Genomic DNA, 13,522 nt, shown 5'->3' with positions numbered 1-13,522 from the left:
GATTCCTTGAAACCAAATACCTAACAGCTTTCTTAACACTTTGCAGCATGTGGTTTTGACTCAGTTAAGGGGAAAGCAGCCCTTAATTGTTTACTGTGTCTTCAGCCCAGTTTGGGAAGGAGATGAGTGCTTGAGAAATACTATTCAATAAGGACAGAAATACAACACAATTCTTTATATTCCACATGGTTTAAGGTAACAGTCTTTTGAAGACTTGCCAATAATAAGGAATACACCTGTAGTATAGAAGGCCAAAAAGTGGCATCGATCTGTGTTCTAGAAATGTTTTTGCTTAGACCAGTTGAATATATCTTAGCTTTTCTTTGTAGTACTGATGATTCCAATGGAATCATTCTTCATTTGATAGATACTCATAGAGCCCCTCTGCCATAAATGCTCTACTAAAATCTAATGCTACACAAGTAAGTGAATCTCATGTCTGCCCTCAAAGAGTTAACTGCCAATTAACAAAATGGAATCTCTCATATTAAGCGTTTAATAGGTCCTAATATTTTATAAATACTATTGTATTCGTTAATGCTATTTTATCATTAATTGCATCAAAACTTTTATTGCATTTTTATTATATTTCAGTCACTATTATAAACATGTTATATTCTTTATGTCAAGTAATTCACACTGTAGTAGTGGGTCACAGCCTGCCCCTGAAGTCAGAGGGCCTGCATTCAAACTCTGGCTTAAACATGATCGGGATTCCTCTAAGCTTGTTTTCTCATCTGCATAAAATGGGAATAGTAATAGTACCCAACTCAATGACATATTGTGATCATTAAATGAAAATGTTATAGGGCCGGGCGCAATGGCTCATGCCTCAGCACTTTGGGAGGCTGATGCATGTATATCACTTGAACCCAGGAGTTTGAGGCCAGCCTGGGCAATATGGTGAGACCCTGTCTCTACAAATAACAAAAAATTAGCCAGACGTTGTGGGATGCACTTGTGGTCCCAGCTACTCAGGAGACTAAGGTGGGGGATCTCTTGAGCCCGGAAGGTTGAGGATGCAGTGAACCATGATCGTGCCCCTGCACTCCAGCCTAGGTGACAGAACCAGACCCTGTCTCAGAAAAAATAAATTTAAAAACATGAGATGCCAGGCGCGGTGGCTCAGGCCTGTAATCTCAGGACTTTGGGAGGCCGAGGCGGGCAGATCACGAGGTCAGGAGATCGGAACCACTCTGGCTAACACAGTGAAACCCCATCTTTACTAAAAATACAAAAATTAGCCAGGCGTGGTGGCGGGCGCCTGTAATCCTAGCTACTCTGGAGGCTGAGGAAGGAGAATGGTGTGAACCCAGGAGACAGAGCTTGCAGTGAGCTGAGATCATGCCACTGCACTCCAGCCTGGGAGACTGCAAGACTCCGTCTAAAAAAAAAAAAAAAAAAAAAGATTATATATAAAACTTAGAAAGTGTTTTGCATTATATATGGTCAATAAATACTATTTTTATTGTTGATATCAGTTCCCTGAGGTAGCTGATAACATTATCGCCATTTTACAAAAATAAAACCTGGGCTCTGAGAGATTAGTTAACTTGCCCCAGGCGGTATAGCTGATGAGTGGCAGAGCTGGAACACACATCCCTGTCTACTACAGATCTCTTACCTTCTAGACTATATTGCTTCCCTGATAGGAACATCTTAGTATTCTTCTCGATTACAAAATAAGAAGAAAATCTAAACATAGTAACGGACTTTCGGCTCAACTCACATGGTGATCAAGCTTCTAAGAGCCCTAATATCTAGTTCTTCAGGAGCTGAGGGTTCTGGGTGACAAAGATTTGTAAGCTCAGCCAATTTGTGAGGAAATAAAGGCAGAGTGAAGGGCTGGAATTTTTAACTAGACATTTAAATTTGATTCTTCTGGAAGAGACCTTAGGTAAATGTTACAGAAGCTCATAGTATTGTTGCCCACCCTTTGTGGGGTATCTTATTGTAAGGGGTTCCTCTTGCCTGGGCAGGTGTATCCTCCAACCCCCAGAATCATGCCAGCTCCGGCTCTTCGCAGGCTGCTGTATCTTAAATAGACCTTTCTATGACTCCAGTTTATTTTTTCCTGGGAATAAAAATGCCCTTTTTCCTCTAGGAATAAGCTGATTTGGGTTAAAATAAAAGTGCTGAAAAGAAAGCATTGATATTACCAACAGCAAGTGCCTGTCTCACGGAACCAATCTCAGTTTTGCTTCATTTGCCAAATTCGGTAAAGAGGCACCCAAAATAAATTTCAGTAAACCAGTTTTCATTAAAAAGATGACTGTCCTTTTCTTTCCAAGTTCCTCCATCTATGCCTTGCAGCATTGTCACTAAGTCATCTTTTTCTGAGTGTTTCTCTTTACTGCTTAGTGAATTCCTGGACTAATACATACCGTCACCGTCCCAGCCAGGCTACTTTCCCCCTCCAGAGATGCCATCTCAGCAGATGCCAGAGCCACCTGAGCAGAGGGTGGAGGTGCTTTCCTGCCCCTTAGAGGTGGTCTGGGGGCTGATGAAAGGGTCAGGTCACTCAGCCAGGTTTACAGTCCTGACCTCATTTGAGAGTTTAACTTGGATTTCGGGAGAATGACACAGGAGGAATCTTAGGAATATTTGAATGGGATGCTGTACCTCTAATGAATCCATCTTTCTTCACAGTCATTATTATAACTAAAACTGCAAGGGAGCTGTGTTCCTTTTGGCCCTGGATTCCACTGGTATATAAAATTGTGCAATTGAGGTGGTCCAGGATGAGTTGGAAATTAAAGTCTGGGTAAGGAAACTTCTGTGTTGTGGCTTTAGAGAGTCTCTGATGACTTCATCAAAGCCGTTTTTTAAATATTGACAGTTTTCTTTGAAAATGGGGGACTAGGAAAAGATTTTACCTACCAGTGATGAGCTGCCCCTGTCTCAATGGAGAATAGCAAACAGTTGAGCTAAGAGTTTCTGAAATCTTCCCCAGAGCCACGGAGGATTTTGCAGATGCTGTAGGCATCCCGTGGATGTGTCAGAGCACTGGATAATGCCTGTTCCATTTAATAAACCTACATATAGGTGTTGAGAATGGTAAGAACATGTTTGAAATGTTTTTTTTTTTTTTTTTTAACCCAGGAATCGTATCTTCATGAATCTCCTTCCATCCTGACCTTGACAAGAAACAGCCATTTTCCACAGCATTAGTATCCAGGCTCTTTTGAGGAAAAAAAAAAAAAAATTATACACACACACACACACACACACACACACACACACACACATATATATACACATATATATATGGTGTAATGAATGACATCCTGAAAATACAGATCATCACTTTTATGCAAAAACTCTGTGTTGTCTCAGAAACTTTAGTGAACAATAGGAAAATGAAGTCAAAGGCTCAGTTGGTAATCTTTCTGAAGAAGGTGAACTTTCTACTCATCAGATGTTTGTTTCAAGCTATTATGAAGCCAAATCCTAGCTTTAGATGCTCACGCGTGAATTTCACAGAAGTCATGTCCAGCCTCACAGAAGCCCGCGTTGAGTCCCTTCGATCCCAGGGGGGCTGATTTGGCCGTTTTACAAGAAAAGTGCAGAATGAGTCAGACCAACAGTGCTCTCTCATCCTCTGTCTTTATGCTTAACAATGAACTAGCCACTTAAATCTCGTGGCTTCCGTTCCTCCATCTCAACCCAGAAGAGGTCTGAAATATCACCTTCCTCTCATTTGCACTTTGAAATCTGTGGATAAAAGGGACAGAAATAGGCTATCTGCTTAGCATTGCATTGCTTCAGGGTCAGAGTTTACCACCAAAAGAAACTGGAATAATCTTTTCTTCTGGTGACAAAGCCAGTTTTGCAGATCTCCTTTTTGAACAGGCAAGAGAGTTTGGGGCTGAAATCATTCTTTTATAGAAATTTTGATCTTTTATTTTTTCCCAGCAGAAGCATATAATTTTATGCCTTTTTTGTGTTTTATAAAAACCACATTAAATTGCTACAATGAACTAAAATTTCTTAGAATTGATGAAGCAGAAGTAGTTGATGATAGCTCTCAAGTAAAGTTACAGAAAGTGACTGAATATTCATTCACATCCCAGATTAAGGATGATTTATTCACTTCAGTGCCAAAGAGCAAATTCCTGTGCTACTTTAGGAAGACTTGAATGAGTAGAGAGAGGAAAAGAATGGGAATAAGTGAGGGCAGAAACAATATTTTGGGATACAACTGATCAAGAATGACTGAGAAAGAAATAAAAGGCATTCACATTGGAAAGGAAGAAGTTAAAATGTCCTTGTTTGCAGACAACATTAAAGTTATATACATAGGAAACCCTGAAGACTCCACCGAAAAACAGAACTAATAAATGAATTCATTAACATTGCAGGATACAAAATCAACTGACAAAAATCAGTAGCTATTCTATACATTAACAGCAAACTGTCTACAAAAGAAAACAATCCCATTTGCAATAGCTACAAAAAAAAATACTTAGGAATAAATTTCACCAAGGAAGTAAAAGATCTCTACACTGAAAGCTATAAAACATCAATGAAAGAAATGGAAGAAATAAAATTCAATGAAAAAATTCAGTGAGAAATGGAACTTTTTTGAGAAATAAAATTCAATGAAAGAAAAAATTGGAAAGATATCCTGTGTTCATGGATTGGAATAATCAATATTGTTAAAATGCCCAGAGTGATCTGTAGATTCAGTGCGTTCTTTATCAGAATGCCGTCTTGAAATCATACCTCTCAATTCAAAATGGAATTTTCAGTCTAACATGGATTGCTATTGAAACAATTCTGTAGGATTTATTTCTCAACATGCAAAAGGAGAAAAATTACCTCTGAAGTTACACTGCCTCTGTTACCTGATTTTGGGGATCCCTTCTCATGGTCCATCTGTGTATTTGTATGCTTCTTTGGAGTTGCTAGAAGAGAGTGAGTCTGTTTTGCCAAATATTAATATCAGCAAAGAAATCACAGAAACTTGCTTTCGCAAATCTAATAGGAAGAAAGCTGAACTAGGACTCCACACAGCCCCTATCTGTCGCCCACTAGCTAGCCGTCTTGAAAGAATCATTGAATAGGGTCAGGTTACTGTTTTTCTATTTGTAAAACCAGAATGTTGGCCTTGCTCTGTAGTTCCCAAATGCTGGTTTTCACTAGTTTGGAGATAAACTATGGGGTGAAAGGAGAAAGAAAGACAATGTGGTGAATTTTGCATAAAGTTAAACCTATGCAGTTTTATAAAACTATGAAATTTTATCTTTCCTATATTTCTGGTATTCTTGTCATGATGGTAAGAGCAGCAGGAGGTAGATGACCCTGCATCAGTTCCTTCTCCCCCATTCACCCCCATTTTGTGGGTGGAAATTTTACTGGTTTTAGAAATAGAACATTTGTATAACCCCTCTGCTACATGATCTCTAAGGTCCCTTGCCACTCCAAATTTTAACTGTTTTGTGATTCAGCATAGCTCTGTAAAAAGGGTGCTTTTTTCCTCCTAAACTTTAAGCTTTGTGCACTGCTTTTTTTTTTTTTTTTTTTTTTTTTTTTTTTTTTTTTTTTTCACATTTTATGGCATGTCTGCCTGTGTCTAGTCAGATTCAGTAAGATGGGCCAGTGGAGAAGGGAAGACGTGTGTCCCGGGGTGAGGCAGGAAAGGGAGGAAGTCCATCTGCCATGGGACAAGCTCTCTGGAGGGCCCGACAGTGGCCCTGTAAAGTGGTCAGGAAGCCTTGCTGTGGAGCCTCCATTGCCTCCACTGTGAGGCTGTGAGCTGTCCTCATAAGCAGCAGGAACAGGTGATGCTTAGACGTTCACATGGACTGGCCAGGCATGGTGGCTCACACCTGTCATCCTAGCATTTTGGGAGGCTGAGGCAGGACAGTTGCTTGAGTTCAGGAGTTCAAGACCAGCCTTAGCAATATAGTGATACCTCATCTCAAAAAAAGAAAAAAAAGAAAAAGAAGAAAAAGAAAAGAAAAGTTCACATGGACAAGCAGCCACTAGGAATGTCAGGAGGAAATGAGGCCCTGGCCACTGAGAAGGGCGACACAAGAAATGGCAGATGGCTGTCTTCAAGAGATGATACTGCGGATGACTTACCAAGAGAGGCAGCAGTCCCTGAAAACAGGTTAGATATTAGCCTGTAAACAGAAAGTCATGAGGTGAGACTTGGGAACTGAGCTGAAGCCTAATATCTAAGCAGGGGCCTCAGACCACGGTCAGACTGCCCCAGAGGGTGAGTGGTGCTGAGTCTTTTGTCTAAAGCCATGACTGGTAAGGATGGGACAAAGCTGACCCACAAATAACAAGTCACTTTAGATTTTGTTGAGGCCAAATCACAAGAATAGTAGAAAGCCCGGGAGCCAGGCAGAGCCAAATATTCAGTCTTTTTGTTTTATGCCTTCATTCTTTGTTTGAAATTCTCATCGTAGAATGCAGTAGAGGGGCAGGAAAAGCAACGTAGGCTTGTCAATGAGCCAGTCAACTCAAAACTTAGGAGAAAGGTTGATGCACAGTTTTCAGTTAACAGCTCAATGCACCAGCTTTGTGAGGATGTGTATGCTTATGCATCAGTAGACATACGTGTTGGCTAAATAACCCAAGTCCACTCAATTATTCTTCAGTTTCAGGCATGAATCCATTTTTTTATGCATTTTTATTATGGTCATCTTAAAACAACATGCTTCCCTTTTCATAGCAGGAGTGATGAAAGGTGAGGGAGAAAGCCTGTGCATTTTTACACTAGGGAAAAATGACTTGAGATCACTATGTGATCTGAAGACAAAGAATGAAATAAAACTTAGTGATACCATTGGAAGGGAATCTGTGGCAAAATCCAAAGTTTGGGTAATGAAAGTAAAGAAGTCAGCCAGGCACGGTGGCTCACACCTGTAATCCCAGCACTTTGGGAGGCCGAGGGGGGTGGACCACTTGAGGTCAGGAGTTCAAGACCAGCCTGGCCAGGTGAAACCCTGTCTCTACTAAAAGTACAAAAATTATCCAGGTGTGTTGGCGCATGCCTGTAATCCCAGCTACTTGGGAGGTTGGGGCAGGAAAAGTGCTTGAACCCAGGAGATGGAGGTTGCAGTGAGCTGAGATGATGCCACTGCACTCCAGCCTGGGCAACAGAGTGAGACTCCGTCTCAAAAACAAACAAACAACAACAACAACAAGACAGAAAAGTAAACTAAAGAAGTCCTTTTTTAATCTCAGTGAAGGATTCTAACATTCTTAAATATGGTATCTTCCATGTTACTCACCACAATGTAAAAGAAAGCTGAGTCTGTCAAGCTTTCCTGTTTTCCTCTCATGCTATTCCTTCCCATGTCTTCAGTCCTCAGTGGGACAAAGCCTTAGTGTCCAGCAGTCAAAGACTCTGCTGGTTTATTAACCTACAAAGGGGTTCAAAAGTTGATTAAAGTTCTACTTCAGAATACTATGGGATAAGACTAGAAAGATTTTAACTTGAATGTGTTTGTGCCTTTGCTCTTGCTGTGCCAGCATGAACTGCTCCATCTAGCCCTTTGGGACCTGAAGGCAGAAGAGGATGTGAGAGCTAGGAGTTAAGTCTCATCCAGAGAGGGCTGCTCTTGAGGGCAGTGCCCAGGAAGGGAGGGACCTGGGACTGCACCAGACTGGTGGTCAATCATCAAGGACTCTGGGGCAGTGCTATGGGAAGGTCATGACCAGGAAGGGAAGTAGAAGGACTTTGCTGAGGGATTCTACCAAATGTTTGATAAAAGCAGAGATTGTAGATCACTGACCAATACAATATTAGAACAGAGGAATGGCTAGAATGAAGTGAGCAGAGAGTAGGTCAAGGTGCCTGTGGGCTGGAGATCCGCTAGCCAATGTGTTGTGCTCAATCAGTTGTGCTTGGCACAAAGTGCAGAGAAGTTTGAACAGTTAATTATTGGACTGGAATTCTGCCCTTAATATTACCAAACTCTGTTAGTTATAAAAGATGAATGTTTGTGTCTGTTAAGCCCTAAGTGGTGAATAGCAGATGTCTTGGAAATCAGGATTTGAAAGTAAAATTTAGTATAAAGTGTAATTTAGATTCAGATGAGACTGAATACCATAATACAAGTGAGAAATGTAAGCTATGCCAGGTAACTAATTGCAAGTCATGATTTCAATCTACCCTATGCAAATGAGATTGGGTGAATCAAAGTCAAAGGAAATCAAAGAAACATAAATATAGGCCTCTCCTTTTTCTTCCTTCCCTTTCTTCCTCCTTTGGTGCTTCAAACCTCTTCATTTCTTTTCTAACCTCGTGTGCTCAAAAGTGAGCAGCTCAAAAGTGAACAACCCTAGCACTTAGCAAGTTAGCATTCTGCAATGCCATATTGAAGGGGGTTGTGAAATGTGCCTCTGTGGATGGAAGAGAGAGACTCAATTGCAGATGCTACACACCCAGTGCCCTGCAAAGTGGGCCGTGACTTTGCAGGGAGGATGTGGGTGGACCTAAGTGTCGCCATTTCAGCCTCTTGTTCATCAAGCTCCTTTGTTGTTATTGGTGAATTTCTTTCTTTCCTTTTCTCTTAGAGAATACATCTCAAACCAGGGACTCCTTATGCAGATTTTAGTAATCTTAACAAATCCTCTTTACTCTTTGAGCAACCTTCTTTGTCTTGTTTTCATTAGGATTGGGACCACCATTTTGTTTGCCTGTGTTTTCTCATAATACCCAGCATGATAGATGTTGGTTGCAAAAAGAATTGTAGGGAATTAAAGAATGATGGACACATTATGAGGCCTATGCCTATGCAGTCAGGTCTGTATTAATTCATGGGACTAGAGGAGAGGACAGCAACAAATAGTGGATTACCCAGTATGCCTTTGCTTCCAAAGTGAAGTTGCTGGACTCTCAAATATAGTAGTTTGTGGAAGAAGAAATAATAGAACTCAGATTCTCAAGGTGAGTATGCTGTAGAAGGGTAGAGAAGGTGGTTTTCCTAATTTTTTGGAGGCAGTTTGAGAGTCACTCAGCTTTGACCAAAGGTCTTCCAAGCCGTGATGGGAAATTTATTAATAATTGAGACCACGCGAACCAGGCTGGGGTGAAGGAAGCCAGTCCTGCAGTAAAGGCACCATCAAGGGGAAACAGCCAGGCCCTGAATATGGACAGTTCTGGTGATAAACAGTCGTGGGTCTTATTATCTTCAAGGTCACCTTGGATTGATTGATTTTTAAGTTCACCTTTGTTTCCATGTTAGTTTCTGATACCTTCAACCACAATGGTTCAGCTACGCTTATGAAGCAGCCCCTGCTATGTTTTATTTGCTTAGGGTTCAGAAATGAATAAAATGTTATTCTATCCTAAAAAGAACCTGCTTGAACTTCCAAACAGTTAATAATTTTATTTCTTATCAGGGTTGAATGCAAAAGCTTCCTCATTATGTATTAATTCACCAAAGAGATTATAGTTTACATTATCTTCATTTTCACAAAAGTGTACATTGCAAAGTAGAGAGAGGTTTGAAATGATTGTAAGGGAGGATTTGCTTAAGTGCTTGTTTATGTCCCTGATGTGTGAATGAACATTAACATAAACGTGTGACTACAATAGTTTACATACTACCAGTGTGTCTTACCTCCTGCAATATCTGTTCTATAAAAATGATGTTTGAATCAAACCTTTTTGAAGCAAATAATAGCGCACAAGGAAATTTGCTCTTAAAAACCTTATAATGAAATTAGATATTTTGGGTCAATCTGGACTTTGATAAACTGAATTTTCTTGAGGCATTATTTACAGATCTAATCACATATTTTATTAATGTGTAACTGATAGAGTAGTATACTGAAAGCACACATAAACACAACAACACTGCATTTGATACCTTTAACTTCACCTTTAGTTTACAGAACGTGTTCACATACATTATTTCATTTATTCCACGAAACAATTCTTTGATGTGGGTTTGGCAGGAAATATTGAGCCCTTGTCATATAAATCACAAAGGCTCCATGAGAGATTGTCCTGTGCCCAGAGAACTCACGAATGGCAGAGAAGAACCCAGCTCAACCAGAGAAGGGCCCAGCTCAACCAGAGAAGAGCCCAGCTCAACCAGAGAAGGGCCCAGCTCAACCAGAGAAGAACCCAGCTCAACCAGAGAAGAGCCCAGCTCAACCAGAGAAGGGCCCAGCTCAACCAGAGAAGAACCCAGCTCAACCAGAGAAGAGCCCAGCTCAACCAGAGAAGAGCCCAGCTCAACCAGAGAAGAACCCAGCTCAACCAGAGAAGAGCCCAGCTCAACCAGAGAAGAACCCAGCTCAACCAGAGAAGGGCCCAGCTCAACCAGAGAAGAACCCAGCTCAACCAGAGAAGAGCCCAGCTCAACCAGAGAAGAGCCCAGCTCAACCAGAGAAGAACCCAGCTCAACCAGAGAAGAACCCAGCTCAACCAGAGAAGGGCCCAGCTCAACCAGAGAAGGGCCCAGCTCAACCAGAGGAGAGCCCAGCTCAACCAGAGAAGGGTCCAGCTCAACCAGAGAAGGGCCCAGCTCAACCAGAGGAGAGCCCAGCTCAACCAGAGAAGGGCCCAGCTCAACCAGAGAAGGGTCCAGCTCAACCAGAGAAGAGCCCAGCTCCCTTGACCCAGTTCCAGACTCTTTCATTTCCTGTGAATTCCCAGTTCCCTTTTCCTCATTGTGAACCTCCAAACATAAAGTCTGCACTAGAACATCTGTGTTCCACTGTACCTAATAGAGTCCTCTGGGCCTTAGGAAGTTACTATACTTACAGTAACCTGATTTTGACATCTCTGTTTCTACCTGGAATACATGCAAACTTTACACCTTTCCTGCTTCTTACTCTATTTAGCAGAAAAATAATTGCCTAACAGTAATATCATTATAGTATAATAAGTTTAATGTTATAATGTTTTGTGTGTATCAGGCATGGTGCACTACAAACAATTGTTATTCCCCCCTCACAATGTAAATAAATTAAGAACTAGAGAACTTAAATAATTTGTCCAGGATCAAACAACAGTGTCAGGGTGGACATGCAAACTGAGGCTTTTCTGATGCCAGAGCCCTCCTGCCTTATTTACTACTAAATGTTTCATAAATTTTGGAGCTGGTAGGTGGACTATGAGGCTGAGAGGAGTAAAAGAAAATTAGGTAAGTTCTCAGAAGGTGAAAGCATTGGCATTTTTCTCCCAATTGTGCCGTAGACATGCTGGAAAAGAACAGAAGAAATCTATCTCGTGGAGAAATATATATAAAGAATCCTTTCATACTTACCCCAGGATCTCAGCACCTAACATGGGAGGCTAAGGAAATACACATAAATGTCTTTGGGGATTCTTTTCTTGGAATATGAATAAATTCTCACTTCCAAATATATTCATTCTTCTGGAAAATTTCTCCAACCATTGAATGTTTGAGATAAAAAATGAGGGGAGAAATGGGGACCCTAATCAGATTGGAATAAAGTTAATTAGGACTAGGTTTCACTTAGACTGTCTAAAATTGGGAATTCTTTAAAGGAGTATAATGGTAAGATTGCCTCTGTCTTGTATTAATAATGCTATTTATGGATACTCTCGGTGGGTTGTTACAGCTTGTGGACAAATTAAAAGGTAGAATTTCAGTTCTACTTATAGCAAAAAGATATTCTTTGTTGCATATAATTAAACAGAAAGTGAAGCCATAGCAAATATCATAAAATGTCTGAGCCAGAGATAGAAAGCTGTCATCTTTCTACTTCTGTGAATTCTGCTGTAAATGTGAATGAGAAGTGTTTTGTTTTGTTTTGTTTTCACTTAAAAGCTTCTTGGTGAGTTTCAGGAAAGTACATTTGCCCTAGCTATTACGCAATGATTCGCTGCTAACAAGTTCCCAAACAACAGATTTAAAACATTTGTTATTCTAATGCGAAAGGACAAACATTGGTGGTTTGCATTTCCTATTAAATTCTCTTCGAATGTGCATCATAAAAGCAGAAAGAGAAATGCAAGTGTTCTTAGTTATTTAAGTGCTGCATGCCTAGCAGTTTGTCAGCAAAATCAAAACTGGAGATACCAGCAGCCTGTTAAGGAGAGAGGTGTCTCTGTGTGTCAGATCGCTACATTCTCAAAGGCAGCAGTGGTGGTTCTTTCTCAAACGTGCTTTGAAAATGCATCTTAGTACTGAGTTAAACCACGCTGTCAGCAGCCCGAGTTTGGCTTTGGGCTCTCCAGGTTTTGATTTTGTGAAGTATCAGTGTTTGCACTGGCTCTTTTGTGCGTGTTGTGAAGGTCTCTGATCAGCAGCCCAGAACCTCCTTCACCAGTCTGACCACAGCAACCCGGACTCTGGTTTCATCTCCCCGAAGGCCAGGAAAGCATGTCGTTTCTCATTGGCTTGACTTCCCACTTTCTTTTTTTTTTTTAATTATTATTATTATACTTTAAGTTTTAGGGTACATGTGCACAACGTGCAGGTTTGTTACATATGTATACATGTGCCATGTTGGTGTGCTGCACCTATTAACTCATCATTTAGCATTAGGTATATCTCCTAATGCTATCCCCCCTTTCTTTTTTTTTTTTTTTTTTTTTTTGAGACGGAGTCTCGCTCTGTCGCCCAGGCTGGAGTACAGTGGCACGATCTCGGCTCACTGCAAGCTCCGCCTCCCAGGTTCACGCCATTCTCCTGCCTCAGCCTCTCCGAGTAGCTGGGACTACAGGCGCCCGCCACCACGCCCGGCTAATTTTTTTTGTATTTTTTAGTAGAGACAGGGTTTCACCATGGTCTTGATCTCCTGACCTCGTGATCCGCCCGCCTTGGCCTCCCAAAGTGCTGGGATTACAAGCGTGAGCCACCGTGCCCGGCCTGCTGTCCCCTGTTTCAAAAGGAGGCCACGTCCTGCCTCTAGAGATGGAGAGAAAGAGTGTGTTTCTCTCCCCTGCTGCTGAGATCTGCATTCAAGCAGATGTTGAAAGATGAAGTTTCATAGTGGAGAAATATCTTGATCTCTATGATATTTGTGTCAGACTTTTAAGAATGTGATACTCTCTAAGAAATTTGCAAACCTAAGTAGAGATTATTTTATATGGCTTAACATTTCTTTAAACCATATGTCAATAATAAGGATATTTGATTTAAAATTTTTCATGTTACTTGATACAGGTGCTGACTGAAAAGGAATGTATTTTCCTTCATTCTGGTTATAGCAGGGATCCACAACTATTGTCAACCTAAAAGGAAAAAGCTGAGGCAAAATTAATAAAGTAGACGGTTTATTTGGGCCAAGGCTGAGGATCCCAACCCAGCAGAATAGATTCAAGTTGCCCTGAATTTACACACTCCAATTAGCAGCAGTTACAAGTGGGTTTTGTTTAGTTTGTTTTTGTTTTTTTGTTTTGTTTTTTGAGAAGGAGTTTCACTCTGTTGCCCAGGCTGGAGTTCAGTGGCATGATCTCAGCTCACTGTAACCTCCGCCTCTTGGGTTCAAGTGATTCTCCTACCTCTGCCTCCCGAGTAGCTGGGATTACAGGCGTGCGCCACCACACCTGGCTAATTTTTGTATTTTTAGTAGAGAC

The 13,522-nt window shown here is 41.0% G+C and overlaps 1 protein-coding gene across 6 annotated transcripts in view; it reads left to right on the top strand.

The window, feature by feature from the left end:
* Positions 1–13,522, top strand: part of TMTC1 (transmembrane O-mannosyltransferase targeting cadherins 1) — a 282,362-nt gene that overhangs the window by 179,985 nt on the left and 88,855 nt on the right. The gene's annotated exons all lie outside the window — the stretch shown is intronic.

This window comes from Symphalangus syndactylus, chromosome 5 (genome assembly GCF_028878055.3).
Source record: "Symphalangus syndactylus isolate Jambi chromosome 5, NHGRI_mSymSyn1-v2.1_pri, whole genome shotgun sequence".
In the NCBI taxonomy this organism is placed as follows: domain Eukaryota; kingdom Metazoa; phylum Chordata; class Mammalia; order Primates; family Hylobatidae; genus Symphalangus; species Symphalangus syndactylus.
The sequence above is the reverse complement of the archived record's forward strand: the minus strand, read 5'-3'. Positions and strand labels throughout refer to the sequence as shown.